The sequence below is a fragment of the Dermacentor andersoni genome, chromosome 1 (genome assembly GCF_023375885.2).
Source record: "Dermacentor andersoni chromosome 1, qqDerAnde1_hic_scaffold, whole genome shotgun sequence".
Lineage (NCBI taxonomy): Eukaryota > Metazoa > Arthropoda > Arachnida > Ixodida > Ixodidae > Dermacentor > Dermacentor andersoni.
In genome coordinates, this window is record NC_092814.1 from 344,291,103 (window position 1) to 344,306,264 (window position 15,162).

A 15,162-nucleotide genomic window follows, 5' to 3' on the forward strand; every position below is an offset into this window, starting at 1 on the left:
CTTCTGATTGATAGTAAGTCTCGTATACAGCTCCGGTACGCCATGGTCACCCATTCAGTCATTATGTGGCCAAAATTAACGTGTTCAAAGATGGTGAGCAATCTCTCGTGAGAAACGCAATCAAACATTTTCTCCAAGTCCCGCTGGAGGATCGCTACTGCATCGCACATGGCGTCACAACACTCCAGCACACACTTCATCTTATGAATGTTAGATTAAATCATTCTTCCGCAAATGCCACCCGTCAGTCTAGTGTGGGCTGACTACTTCCTTAACTGACTGGAATCGCCGTGCCGGCACCTTCATCAATATTTTGTTGTCACAATTAGTAAGCGCTATGGGTCTGTAGGAGGAAAGTTGTTTTAGCTTTTCGGTCTTTTTTGATTTCGGAATCAGCACTGTATGGACTGGCCAAAGATGGTGGAAATATTTTCAGTTCGTATGCTTCATTGAAAACTGGGGTTAAGATATGAGCTAGGTGGCCCTTAAACGATTTGTACCAAGCGGCACAAAGACCAAAGACCGTCTGGACCTAGTGACTCTCCAGAATTCAGGTCTTCGATGGCCTTCATCGCTTAATGTTCTGTAATTGGCCGTTCTAACGTTTCTGTAACTTCACTCGAGAGCTGTGGCATTCGCTGCCAAAATAAATGCTTGAAACCGTGCATGTTGACAGGCTTGAAGGCAAGAAGCTTTTGGTAATGTTCAAAGAAAGCATGCCCTGTATTATTGTAATCGGTGAATACCACCCCTTCATATTCAATGGCCTCGATCTGCTTAGGTCTGGAGTGCTTTTTTTCTAGTCCCAGTGCTCTTTGCGTTGGCGTTTCCGCACATGTTAGATTTTCGGCTCTCTCGCGCACGAGCGCGCCTCGATAGCGCTCTTCGTCGAACATCTTGAGCTTCTTCTTAGCAACGCGGATATCTTCTTGATAAGCGCCCGGTTGCATGCATTCCAGCGTCGCGAATATTTCCAGCAATGTTTTTAAATCCTGTTCTCTGGCCTTCTCTTCATATCGCAGTAAGCTAATTCTTTCAATTGCCTTCATTTTAATAGTTTGCTTCAGCAAATCTCATTCCTCGACAAACTTCATAAAACTGTATTTTTCAAAAGAATTAATTGCAGTCACTACCTTTTCATTAAATGTTCCATCCCGTAGCAGATCCGCATTCATTTTCCACAGTTCCCAGACGAATTCCTTTCGTTGTTTTTTGCGGCCCACCCTGCATTTTACCAGGCACTGGTCAGAAAAGGATACGGCACTAACTGCATAGCACTGACATTTTTCTAATAAATCATATGTTAGATAGATACGCTCCAATCGTGCGTGACTTGTGCCCTGGAGGTGAATGCACCTGACGTCTCGGTCAGCCCGAAAACAGTCAGCGATATCTTCCCATTCGAATTTGTGTATAATCTGCGCCAGGATATGGCTGCTTTTATCATAATCTACGCGCCGCGTAGACCTATCCTCAGCGCTCAATACGCAGTTGAAATCTCCTTCACAGGCTATCATTTTGTGCACATGGAAGTGGTGATTTAAACTCAAAAAGAAGTTTGCCCGCTCTTGTGCAGTATCAGGCGCATAAATGCAAAAGACGCACCATTGGACATTGCAATAGCTGAAGTCACAAAAGACAAATCGACCACGAGAAGTAAGCCTCTATGACAAGACCAGGGAGCTCCCTCACGAATAGCACACACCCTGCCGAAGTCCCTGAGGCGTGACTCACTACCTTATAGTAGTTATACGTGAACCTTTGCACAATGTTCTCGGTCTCCTCCTCGCCGTCTACCTTGGTTTCTTGCACGGCTAAAACGTCGAGGTGGTGGTCGAGGTCGGCCAGACCTCGAACGTTTAGCATGCCGAGGCTAAGCGACGGCTTGGTAGCGATTACTGTTGTAAACCGGAAGGGAGAAGGCCCGGAGCATGGTGCTCGCCTTAACGTCTAGCTGACCGCTAGACGCCTCCGTGGTCATCTGGTGGCCGTCGAATGAGTTTGTCTTCGGTCGGCTTCGCGGTGGGCCTACGATAGGCTTCCAGGTTCGGCTTAAGCTTGAAGGTGGAGCGCTTTTCGGAAAGCGTCTTAGCGGGCGGTGGCTCCGAGTAACCTCCGGCCTTTCCGTCAACTTTCTCTTCCTGCGGCAGGGACGTCTTGACCGGTGCCGAGACGTCTTCGACGCGGGCGCCAGCAGTGGTCGCGTTGTCTTCCTCTGCCTGCGTAGCATCCGTAGCCGGCTGGAGGCTTTTGTTTTCTTGCGGGGCCGTCCTCACGCTCTCGAGTGTAGCTGCTGGCTCCTTGGGGGGAGGGAGATTATTCCGTCCTTCGGTTGGCGTGGTCATCCCGCTCGTTTCTGCCGCCACGTTGCCATTTCCGGCTTTCTTGGCCGATTCCTGCACCTCGGTCACGTCCATCACATTTACTAATGTCGATGGCTCGCTTTCCTCCGAACCCACGGCTACTGCGTATGGACGTACACAGTCCGCGTCATTGTGTCCGAAAAGCCTGCACCGGGAGAAATGGGGAGCCTTACATTCTCGAGGAACGTGGCCACAGCCCCGCCAGCGCAGGCACTGGATGTGACGACATGGGGCTACCACCAACGCTAGCTCGCCGGCGACGCAGATCTGGTGGGGCGGGTCGTCAACTTTCATTCCCGTCTTTAGCTGCAGCAGCACTGCTCGTGTCGTCGGGCACTTGTCAGAAACGGCATCCACTCGCGAGCTCTCGGGGGCCACTTCCGTCACTTTGCCAAAGGTTGCAGCGCGGCCTTTACGTCTTCACCCCACGCACAAGCCAGTGGAGACGAAGCTTCACTTGTTGTTCCTTGATGTCGATCACCAGGCAGCGACGCCCCTTCACCTGCAGCTCCTTGAGTGCCGCCAGCTTTTAAGCAGCCTTGGCTGTGTTCATCGTTACCACCCATAGGTGGTTGACTTCGTACGTTCCAAGGGCGACGACGCCAGAAAGCATACCAACAGCTTGAAGCGCATCCCGAAAATCCCCTACACAAAACGGGTGAACACGAGCCTCGCTGGGCAAAAAAAGTGTGTTTGAAACGATGCGTCCTGTAAGTAGCCGAGGCAGAATAATCTGGTAATCCTTATCTTCGTCTGTCGAAAGCCTGTTGCCGTGGCTAACAGCCGCATATGCCACTCCATTGAAGCCCATTATCCCGCGATCCCCTCAACTCGGGAGCCGGAAGCAGAATGTACAGCACGGGAACCGATTACGAAGCATGTAATTTTGCTCCCTTTTTTTCTTCTGCGTGTATGGGATTGCAATAGAAACAAAAAAACGAGTACATTGTTCCCGCCCGAGATCGAAACGGGGACCGTGCGCGTGTGAGGCGCACGTGATAACCACTAGAGCACGGAAAACGAGCACGGAGCAGGCCATTTTGCTGCCCCTTTTGTTCTGCGTGTATTGCAATAGAAACAACTAAAAAAAGGGGTATATTGTTCCCACCCGAGATCGAACCATGCACCTTGCGCATGTGAGGCGCACGTGATAACCACTGCACCACAGGAACCTTTTTTCTTTCTTTATTGCCTTTTCACAAAGGCAAACAAAAAGTTCAAATACACGACATGTACATCCTTGAAATTTTTTACCAATAACGCGCGAGTGTGGACCGCGCGGCATGTCAGTGGCCCTGTAGCGGTGAGGTGATACCCTAAAGCTGATCAGCGCTGCAGAATACATTCGAACTAGAAGTCGTCTTGCACGACCGCACATAAAGGTGGCGATCCTGAAGCCCTCGCCGCTACATAGCCATTGACACGCTTTGCGGTCGAGACTCGCGCGTTATTGTGAAAAAATTGCAATGGTGTACATGTTCTAAACACACCAGCCACAGCTCGGCCAGTGAAAGTTTAAAAGGGCTTCACAGAAGCCAATTGGTCTAATACAGGTAGCCATTTCGCGGGTTCCCATAGTGCTCTGAACAAGTTGCCTGTGTATATGGTACTCTCCACAAAACAGTGTCTTGCTGAGTGAGCCTGGATATGACCATTTCTGATATCCATTCTCGTCTTCCGTACACTATGCATGCAAAGCAGCATTAGCATATCACTCAGCACTTGCCCTGTTTTTGCACCTCGAAGAAACCGGATTCCAAAAGGGCGTATCGGCAATTCTTTTTTAAGTGTTCTTTGTAGGATCTCCCACAGAGATACGGCGTCATGGCAGTCAATAAAAATATGCTCAATTGTTTCCGGCTTATTACAGATTAAGCAGTTTACCGACCAAGGTACAAAAAGACCTTTGCTTTGTAACCATGGCTTTAGAGGGAGAGTGTAGATATGTATTAGAAAAAAGAACGTTTTAGCAGAGGGTCTCACTGGCATTTTTTTAACGCGCTTTAGCACATCGCGCTCAGGACCTAGCCTGTAGGCAGCTCGGTAAACCGGTAATGGTAAAAATACATCGAGAATATTAGAATACAACCGCTTTTTTTGGGACATCACACAAGTATTCATGGGAAAACCTTGCCTTGAGCAGACGTACAGAAGTAGCCACTTTACGCAAAGAAGGGCTGAATGGTCCAGCTCCCAAAGAAAAAGATGATACGACAAAGTCAGATAGATAAACCCGCAATCTTGCCTGGATCACAATTCTCAAAAAAACATCAGTTTGATACCGCACAAAGAAGAATCTGCTGACCAACTGCTTAAAGCACTGGTGTGAGAGCCCTAGACAACCATCTTTCACCTTAGGAAACAAATTACACCGGCTTGTGCGCTCCCATTGCGATCCCCAAATAAAGGTCGCAAACACTCGGTGCATTTTTTGAACCAAAATTCTTGCCATGACCATCATTTGCAACACGTAGAACACTTTTGCAATTAAAAACATATTGCAAACGGAAATTCTTGCAAACATTGAAAAGTTATGGCCACCCCATCTATCGGTAGCACTATTGAAGCATTTATTTTCCGCAGACCAATATTCCTCAGCATTGCAATAACTATTTAGCGGGACACCGAGGCACTTTCCCGGCGAGACTGTCCAATTCATGTTACAGTACACTTCGGGTGTGCTCTGCCAGTTACCATGCCAAATCCAAGGCATTTCGGCGAACTGATCGCGCTACCAGTTGCTGTGCAGAACGCCTTAGTTACACTGACAACTTCCTGCACGCTTATTGCATCAGTGCAAAACACGGCTATGTCGTCCGCGTACGCTAAAACCTTAATTTCTCTGCTCAAAAACGTGTAGCCTCGATTACATGATGTTGCAAGCAAACGCAAACAAAAAGGCTCCAAGTATATCGCAAAAAGTAGAGGGGACAATGCATATCCTTGTTTCACGCTCAACCGCACAGGAATCAACATACTTAATTCTTTGTTAATCCCTATTTTGGTTGTACAATCTTGATACACCATTTTAACCTTTTCAGTAATTACAGATCCAACATTTACGTGCTCCAACAATAAAAACAGAACTTCATGTACAACTTTCTCCAACGCTTTATGTAAGTCTAGCTGAATCATAGCTACGTGATCATGCACTGCGTCGCAACATTCCAGAATACTTCTTGCTATGTGAATGTTTGTAAAAATTGTTCTACATTTAATGCCACAGGTTTGATGCGGGCCAACAAGGGACTTATAACGTTTTGGAGCCTTCTAGCTAACACTTTCATGTATATTTTATAACCTGTATTGGTCAAACCTATGGGACGGTAGGACTCAACTGAAAGTAATTTTGCGGGATCGTCATTTTTGGGGATCATTACTACGTGCGCTGTTCCTGAACGAGAGAGGCGCTTGCTTTTTTTCATAGCATTCAGCGATCACTCGGTATAAAGCCGCTGCCATTTCTGCCTTTAAAAACTTGCATATGGCTGCACCCAGTCCATCTGGCCCAGGTGACTTGCTTAAGTCATCTATTGCCGCTTCAATTTCGGCCAAGTTAATTTCAGATTCCCGTGATTCTCTAACCGCGCCCTCTGATATTGGCATGCCAGAAAGTGGGCTTTGAAGTACTCGGGGTCATAAATTCTTCCTCCAAGAAGTTCGGTAAAAAAATTAACGAATGCACGTTCTATCTCCTCGCTTCGTCGTGTAATTTTGTTGCGATATAGAATTTCATTTATCTCCTTATGTGCAGCATGCTTATTTTCTTCACTAAGCACACGCTTAGTGGGCGTTTCGCCCAGCCACAACTTTTCAGTGCGCGCCCATATCATTGCGCCGCGGTACTTATCTTCGTCGATCAACTCGAGTTTTGCTTTCACCTCTTATTTCTTTTTTGAACGCTCCAGGTACTTCATGTTCTACCCCTAACATATACACCAGCTCACTGTCTAGCTGTTTCTTTGTTGTCTTTCTTTGTGGCGCAATACAGATGCTCTATCGATGGCAGCAATTTTCATGTCGCATTTAAATTGCTCCCACACTGATATCAAACTGTTGGTTTTGGTATGCAGGTCATTTCAAAGGTACTCCTTTGCTCTCGTGACAAAAACTTCATCTTGCAGCAGTTTTTTGTTGAACTTCCAACGGAACCAATCAAACCTGACAGTCTTTCGTTTTTCGTCAATGATAATCGAGACCAAACTGTGATCGCTAAAACTGAGATATTGTGTTTCATAAGAGGAACATAGTGGTACAAGCTTTGCCGGTATGTACATTCTATCAAACCTCGCATGGGAATCACCTTGAAAGTGCGTATACCGTGCTTGGGCATCTCGCGTCATTGCAGAACCAATGTCCTCAATCTCGCTCTCGATTACTATCGCGTTCAACAGCTGAGCGCTTCTATCGCGTATTTTGAGGCTCGTCGTTTTATCTTCACCCGTACAGACGCAATTGAAGTCCCCACGAAACGCAACAGGTCGTTCTGTTTTTAAAACCCTTCAGCATGCCTAAAAATTTTCACGTTCGTGCATTTTGTTTGGTGCGTAGATGCACAGAGCGCGCCACAGTAGTCCAGCAAAAATAAAATCACATGCGACAAGTCTCCCACTTTCGCAGGTGGACACTTTTTCAACAACCTAAATGCTATTGCGAATAAAAATGACGCAGCCTCCTGGCTGTCCAACAGCATGGCAAACACATACATTGTATCTAGAGCAAAAAATTTGAACCACTTGTTCTGTTTGCTCCTCACTCTCAATTTTAGTTTCTTGTACAGCCAGAAGCTCAACGCCATTCTCTAAAAGCATGCGACTAATCTGGCTTTGCCGCCTGCGCGAATGCATTCCTCACACATTCAGTGTCGCAATGCGTAGGCTAGATTTGAAGTTATCCGCCATCTCGTGGGGTTGCTTGTGCAGGCGTCCTACTCACATCGCAACTGTGGGATTCTTGTGGTCATCGTTGACGGCCGCTTGAACGAGTCCTCCGCTAGGGCGGAGGCGTTGTAGGGGCCACTCTGCTGCCAGGCGGCACGTTCGGCTTCGGTTTAAGCAACTTCCTACCCTGCAATGGCAAACAAAGTTGTTTCTCTCTCTCTTTCGGTTTAAGCAAAGACCGCTGGGCAGTCGATGCCTTCGTTGGAGGTTCGCCGGTGCCTGACGCAGTAGCTGTTCCTATACTGCCAGTTTCTTTATGAGCACACTTTGCGGCGGCGCTTCCGGCCATGAGCATCTCGACGTCCGTTGCTTCCTGGCCGACTTCTTGCGGCAGTGACGATGACGCGCTTGCTGCCTTCACACATGCGTCTCCTGTTGCAGTCTCTGGCTGCGTTCCCGGGGCTGCAGCCAAGGGCTCAGCCCCCCCCCCCCCCCCCCCCCCGGTTCGCTTCCTGGACAACTCCTGCGGAGGGTTCAAGGCGCTTTGCAGGAGTTTTCGCCATGTCGTTGTACTCTCTTGCAAATGGGTTGCAAGCCCCAAGGGTAGCGTTGGCCAGGCGGCCTGGGGCACAGCTGGAAGCATCCGAAGCTCCTGGCAAAGGATGAGTCGACTGCTAACAGAACAACTTGTTTATTCTAGCATCGCAAAAGAGCGGCCGGTCAGGTCGACCGAAGTGGAGAAACGGGAGACCACGTTACTCGACTGAAGAAATCGAAGCTTCTCTCTTGGCGTCCGGGGGCAGCTGCATTTATACTCTTGGAGTCGAGGGCAAGGAGGAACGGCTCGGAAGAGGCGCACGTGACGGCGGCGCACGGACTCGTTGTGACAAGAAGTGACGTATCCGCCGGGCCGGCGCCGGTCAGACCTCCTTGCTTCACAGTTGGGGAGCTCCTCTCCCCGGCTGCCGCGCTTTGACAAGCGTGGGCACCAATATGCACACACACACACGCACACACACGAAGACACGTGGCATTGAAACATGCCTGGACGCGCTTGGCAGGAGGCGTTGGGGCAGCGCTGAACTGGCCAAAATGTCCGCCGCTATGAACGAAGCCCCCGCGTCCGTTGCCTCGCGCTGGCTATACCGCACGGCGGAGGCGAAACGTAACAGACCGCCCCGCCGGGAGAAGGAGATACCGATGGTCAGGGGCCTGCATCCGCTGTCCGGAAGGATGTCGCTCGACGATGCTCATAACCGAAGTCGGTCGTCCCTCGGCGTTTCTTGAGTGCAGCGCACAGAGAAGGCTTCGTTCTCACGTTCAGGTTCACGCAGGACACTGCAAAGTGACTTCGGGAGAGTTGCCATTTTTTATCTCGTTCCCAGTAAGCGTTAGAACTACGCCGAAATTCAACCGCTCAGTCAGCAAGCACGACACAACCCTCATTCAGCCATGCCAAGCTCTTTCCCCTTTTATACTACTGCCTAGTTCCTTACAGTAGTCTAGCAGCACTCAGAACACATCCACAAATTGGAAAATTGCACTAGAAAGCACGTCATGACTTTGAAACAATAAACAAAAGCAACAAGTTAAAAATCTTCCCTCAGGAAGAAAAACATAAGTAACAAACAACTTTGAGGCTGATTCCTACGTTAGGGGCCTCGACTTAAGCCATCGGCATTACCGTTAAGACTCCCCTTTTTGTAACGCACCTCAAAGGAATATTGTTGCAAAGCGAGGCTCCAGCGCAGGAGGCAGCCATTTTTGGAAGAGATGGTCTGCAGGCATTGGAGAGGGCAGTGATCCGTCTCAATGACAAACCTCGAGCCGGCTAGGTAGCATGACAATTTCTGAACGGCCCACACGAGACACGCACACTCTTTCTCGGTGGCGCTGTACGCCTGCTCACGGCTGGTCAGCTTACGACTAGCATACAGGACGGGGTGTTCTACTTCTCCATTTTCCCGTTGGCACAGTACAACGCCCATGCCTCGCTCACTAGCATCGCACTGAACAACGAAACCTTTTGTGTAGTCTGGCGATCGTAGCACAGGCTGGCTTGCTAGGGCGCTCTTTAGGGCGCTAAAAGCTCTTTCCCTTGTCTCGTCCCAGACGACTGTTTGGGGCTCTGTTTTTCTTAGAGCATCCTTCAGGGGAGCCGCGATATCAGAGTACCTGGGAATGTACCTCTGATAGTAGCCGGCGACATCTAAGAAAGACCGAATATCGGTCTTCGTGCGCGGTTGCGGGAAGTCTCGCACAGCGGCCACCTTTATTTCAGAGGGGTGGCGACGACCCCGTCCAATCACGTGACCGAGGTAGACAACCTCGGCCTTTGCTAACTGGCACTTGGGAGCCTTGACTGTCAAGCCCGCTTCGCGCAGACGGGTTAGCACTGCCCGCAAGTGTGCCATATGCTCAGACCGGAATACGGAGAATATCGCTACGTCGTCTAAATACGGTAAAGCGAATTCTTCCTGTCCCCGCAACACTTTGTCCATGAGGCTTGAAAAGCAGTATGGCGCGTTCTTCAAACCAAAACTCAAAACTTTAGGACGGAATGTTCCCATTGGTGAAATGAACGCCGCATACCTACTAGCCTCTTCTGTAAGTGTAACCTGCCAATAACCCCTGACAAGATCTAGGGTGGAAATAAACTGAGCGCTACTAACTTTCTCAAGGCGCTCTTCGATGTTAGGGATCGGATAAATTTGATCCTTAGTGATGGAATTAAGCATGAGGTAGTCGACGCAAGGACGAGGTTCCTTGCCCGGTACCTCAACTAAATTCAAAGGGGAGGTATAATCACTCTCACGCGCCTCAATAACACCGAGCTGTAGCATTTTCTTTACCTCAGCATCCATAATATTGACACGTGTGCTTATCTTTATCGGGCGACCACGTTTCGCCGCTTAACTGTAATTGCACAGAGAGGGACGCGCCTGCATGTATCCGACGTTTCTGGAAAGTTATCGATGCTTCTACCCGGCTGTCTGTTGTCGCCGAACCTTGTGTTATCTGATTTCATCGCGTGACTCGAATGTTGTAGAACTTTGTTGAAGGCATGCGGGTCGCAACGATTAGTCTGGAACGTTCGAAGACTTGTATAAAAGCCGACGCGCTTGACCCGCTGATCAGGTTTCCGACGATCGCCGACTGTGTTCGCCGCTTTCGTTGTGCTATAAGTGTAGCCTGTTTTGTGGGCACAAGTTCGCCCAATAAAAGTTAGTTTTCTCGTTCACAGTATTGCTACTGTGTTCTTCTACGTCACCACCACGTGACATCTGGTGGAGGTGCTTTACGTTCATGTACCGGACGCCCCCGACAAGCCGTAATTCAAGCCCGGACCGCAAAGACAACACCAGCGCCGTCCCGGAACATCGAGCAAGCCGCCGTCTTCAACAGCTGCCTCCGGAGCACGGACTTCTACCCGAAAAGACCAAGAAGATTGTGGCCAAGGCAACCCCAATGGCAGCCCCAGCGTCCCCCATCGTGCTGCAGCAGCCTAGGGAACCACCGACGTTCCGCGGTTCCACATTTGAGGACCCGGAAAGCTGGCTGGAAACGTATGAGAGGGTCGCTGCGTTTAACAACTGGGCAAGCGACGACAAGCTACGACATGTCTATTTCGCATTGGAGGACGCCGCCAGGACGTGGTTCGAGAATCGAGAAGCCACCTTGACGACGTGGGACCTCTTCCGAAGCGGCTTCCTGCAAACATTTACAAGCGTCGTGCGAAAAGAGCGAGCACAAGCTCTACTGGAGACCAGAACGCAGCTGCCAAATGAGACGATCGCGATCTTCACCGAGGAAATGAGCCGTCTGTTCCGCCACGCCGACCCAGAAATGTCCGAGGAGAAGAAAGTACGCCTACTGATGCGTGGTGTAAAGGAGGAACTCTTCGCCGGAATGGTAAGAAGCCCACCGAAGACCGTCGACGAATTTCTTCGTGAGGCGACGAGCATCGAGAAGACACTGGAATTGAGGAACCGGCAATTCGACCGACGCACCAAGCCGACAAGCTACGCCGGAATTCAATCACTGGCCACGGACGATCTGTGCGAGACCATCAGGGCCATTGTGCGCGAAGAACTGCGCAAAATCTTGCCATTGTCGCAGCCTCAAGTGGCCTCGATCGCCGACATCGTGAAAGAAGAGGTGCACCGATCGCTTGGTGTTGCTGAGGTGCAACCACAAGTACCGCAGCCCCAGCCAGAAGCGATGACTTACGCCGCCGTCGCCCGCCGTCAGGGTCCCCCTCCACGACCGCGCCAGGGCCCCGTAACGCCGCAATTCCGTCGACCACCACCGCCGCCGCCAGCACGCCCACCCGTCGGCCAGCGCAGCTACCCGAGGAAGACAGACGTTTGGCGCGCTCCTGACCACCGCCCGCTCTGCTACCACTGCGGAGAAGCGGGTCACGTCTACCGACGATGCCCATACCGGGAGATGGGACTGCGAGGTTTCGCCGTCAACGCTCCGCGCCCGCAGCAAGGTGAACGCCCTCGCGATATCGCCGACTACCTCGCCGCTACTCAGTGGAGCTCTCGACGACCGTCGCGTTCACCATCACCAGGCCGCTACCTGTCGCCGCAGCGCCGACCATACACTGGCCCAGCCCGGGGCCGGTCAGTGAGCCCGTATCCGGAAAACTAAAAGCAGCAACCGATGGAGGTGCGGTTGCTGCTCGTCGAACTGACGAAGATCCTCCGCCGCCGACGAAGACGACGAAGAAACCATCTCGACGACCTAATGACGACACGCCGCCGTCCCGACGAAGTCAGGAAGCCAAGACTACACCGACGAAAGACGACTTGACGACGCGACGTTCCAGCTTCAGTTCAACACGACGCAGCCGTGATCCGACGCCGAGACCTAACTGTAACGCAAGACAAAGAACCACCGACCTCGACGTGCTTCTCGACGGCCACGCAGTCACCGCCTTAGTAGACACAGGAGCCGATTACTCCGTCATGAGTGGACCCATCGCCACCCAGTTGAGGAAAGTTAAGACTGCATGGGAAGGCCCTCAAATTCGCACCGCTGGAGGACGCCTGATTACGCCGACTGGGATCTGCACGGCAAGAATTACCGTTCATGAACGGACTTACCCTGCCAGCTTCGTTGTCCTCCAACAGTGTTCACGAGACGTCATTCTCGGCATGGACTTCCTGAATCAACATGGCGCAGTCATCGACCTGAAGTCGAAATCGATAACGCTGTCACAAGATCAAGCGATACCGCCGGAGAGCTGTCGTACTCACCACGCCTTGAGTGTGCTCGAAGATCAAGTGAGCATCCCGCCGCGCGCCAGCATTATTATTTCCGTCGGCACTGAAACACCCGCTGACGTAGAAGGCGTCATCGAGGGCGACCAACATCTACTGCTCGACCGTGAAATTTGCGTCGCAAGAGGGATCGCTCGACTCCACGAAGGGCAAGTGGAAGTTATGCTAACCAACTTCAGCCAAGAGTTCAAGCACATCAACAAGGGCACGACAATCGCATACATCGAGGAAATTGTGGAAACCAGCAATGCCTTTGTCCTTTCGGATTCAGCCGCATCTACCCCGATGAGCATTGTCCCCGAACCAGACTTCGACGTGAATCCAAGTCTTCCTATGAGTAAGCAGCAACAGATCAGAAGTCTTCTCCGACGATACAAAGACTGCTTTTCGACGTCATCGAGGATTCGACAAACACCAGTTGCAAAGCATCGCATAATAACCGAAGAGAGCGCTCGACCACTCCGCCAGAGCCCTTACCGAGTTTCGACGCGAGAACGTGAAGCTATTAGGCAACAAGTCGACGAAATGCTGCACGACGACATCATCCAGCCGTCGAAAAGCCCGTGGGCCTCTCCTGTAGTCCTGGTAAAGAAAAAGGACGGAACCCTACGCTTCTGCGTCGATTATCGTCGACTGAACAAGATCACGAAGAAGGATGTGTACCCCCTTCCACGGATAGACGACGCATTGGATCGGCTCTGCAACGCTAAATACTTCTCGTCGATGGACCTCAAGTCTGGCTACTGGCAAATAGAAGTCGACGAGAGAGATCGCGAAAAGACTGCCTTCATCACGCCAGACGGCCTCTACGAGTTCAAGGTCATGCCATTCGGACTGTGCTCGGCGCCTGCAACGTTTCAGCGCGTCATGGACACGGTGTTAGCCGGACTGAAGTGGCAGACGTGCCTTGTTTACCTGGATGACGTCGTTGTCTTCGCCGGAAATTTCGACGATCACCTTAGGCGGCTTGCGACAGTGTTAGAAGCCATGAAGTCATCAGGGCTCACTCTGAAGCCGGAAAAGTGCCGCTTCGCTTACGATGAGCTTTTGTTCCTAGGCCACGTGATCAGCAAATCAGGAGTACGCCCCGACCCACAGAAGACAGCTGCCATCGCAAAGTTCCCGCAGCCAACCGACAAGAAGGCAGTGCGCAGATTCCTTGGCATGTGTGCCTACTATAGGCGCTTTGTCAAGGATTTCTCACGCATTGCGGAGCCGCTAACACATCTAACCAAATGTGATGTCGCGTTCAAGTGGGAAACGCCGCAGGCCAAGGCATTTCAAGAACTCAAACGACGCATGCAGTCGCCGCCGGTACTTGCACACTTCGACGAGGACGCCGATACCGAAATCCACACTGACGCCAGTAGCCTAGGCCTCGGTGCCGTCCTAGTCCAGAGGAAAGAAGGACTTGAAAGGGTGATATCGTATGCTAGCCGGTCGCTGTCAAAAGCGGAAAGCAACTATTCTACGACTGAAAAGGAATGCCTCGCCATCATTTGGGCTATAGCTAAATTCCGCCCTTACCTCTATGGCAGGCCATTCAAAGTCGTCAGTGACCATCATGCATTGTGTTGGCTAGCTAACTTAAACGACCCTTCAGGACGACTGGCGCGGTGGAGCCTCAGACTACAAGAATATGACGTCACGGTAATATACAAGTCCGGAAGAAAACACTTCGACGCCGACTGCTTATCACGCGCCCCCATCGATCCCCCGCCGCAAGACGACGAGGACGACGACGCCTTCCTAGGGATAATAAGCGCGGAAGACTTCACTAAACAGCAACGAGCAGACCCGGAGCTAAAAGGCCTCGTCGAGTATTTGGAAGGAAACACCGACGTTGTCCCTAGGGCATTTAAGCGCGGGTTGTCGTCGTTCACGCTACAAAACAACCTGCTCGTGAAGAAGAACTTCTCACCAGTCCGCGCCAGCTACCTTCTTGTTGTACCGTCAGCGCTGCGTCCTGCAATACTGCACGCCCTACACGACGACCCAACCGCTGGGCACCTCGGATTCTCCCGGACGCTGTCGAGAATACAGGAAAGGTATTACTGGCCGCGTCTCACCGCCGACGTCGCCCGTTACGTCAAGACATGCCGAGACTGTCAACGACGCAAGACACCACCGACAAGGCCAGCAGGATTACTACAGCCGATCGAACCTCCTCGCCGACCATTCCAGCAGATTGGGATGGATTTGGTGGGGCCGTTTCCGATATCAACATCCGGGAATAAGTGGATCGTAGTGGCGACGGACTATCTCACCCGCTTTGCTGAAACTAAAGCTCTACCAAAAGGCAGCGCAGCCGAAGTGGCGAAATTTTTCGTCGAGAACATCCTGCTGCGACATGGTGCCCCAGAAGTCCTCATCACCGACAGAGGAACGGCTTTTACAGCAGAGCTCACCCAAGCCATTCTGCAGTACAGCCAGACAAGCCACAGGAGGACAACTGCTTACCATCCGCAGACGAATGGTCTCACGGAGCGCCTGAACAAGACCCTCGCCGACATGCTAGCAATGTACGTCGACGTCGAACACAAGACGTGGGACGCGATCCTGCCGTACGTAACCTTTGCGTACAACACGGCGGTGCAAGAAACAACACAGATCACGCCGTTTAAGCTGGTT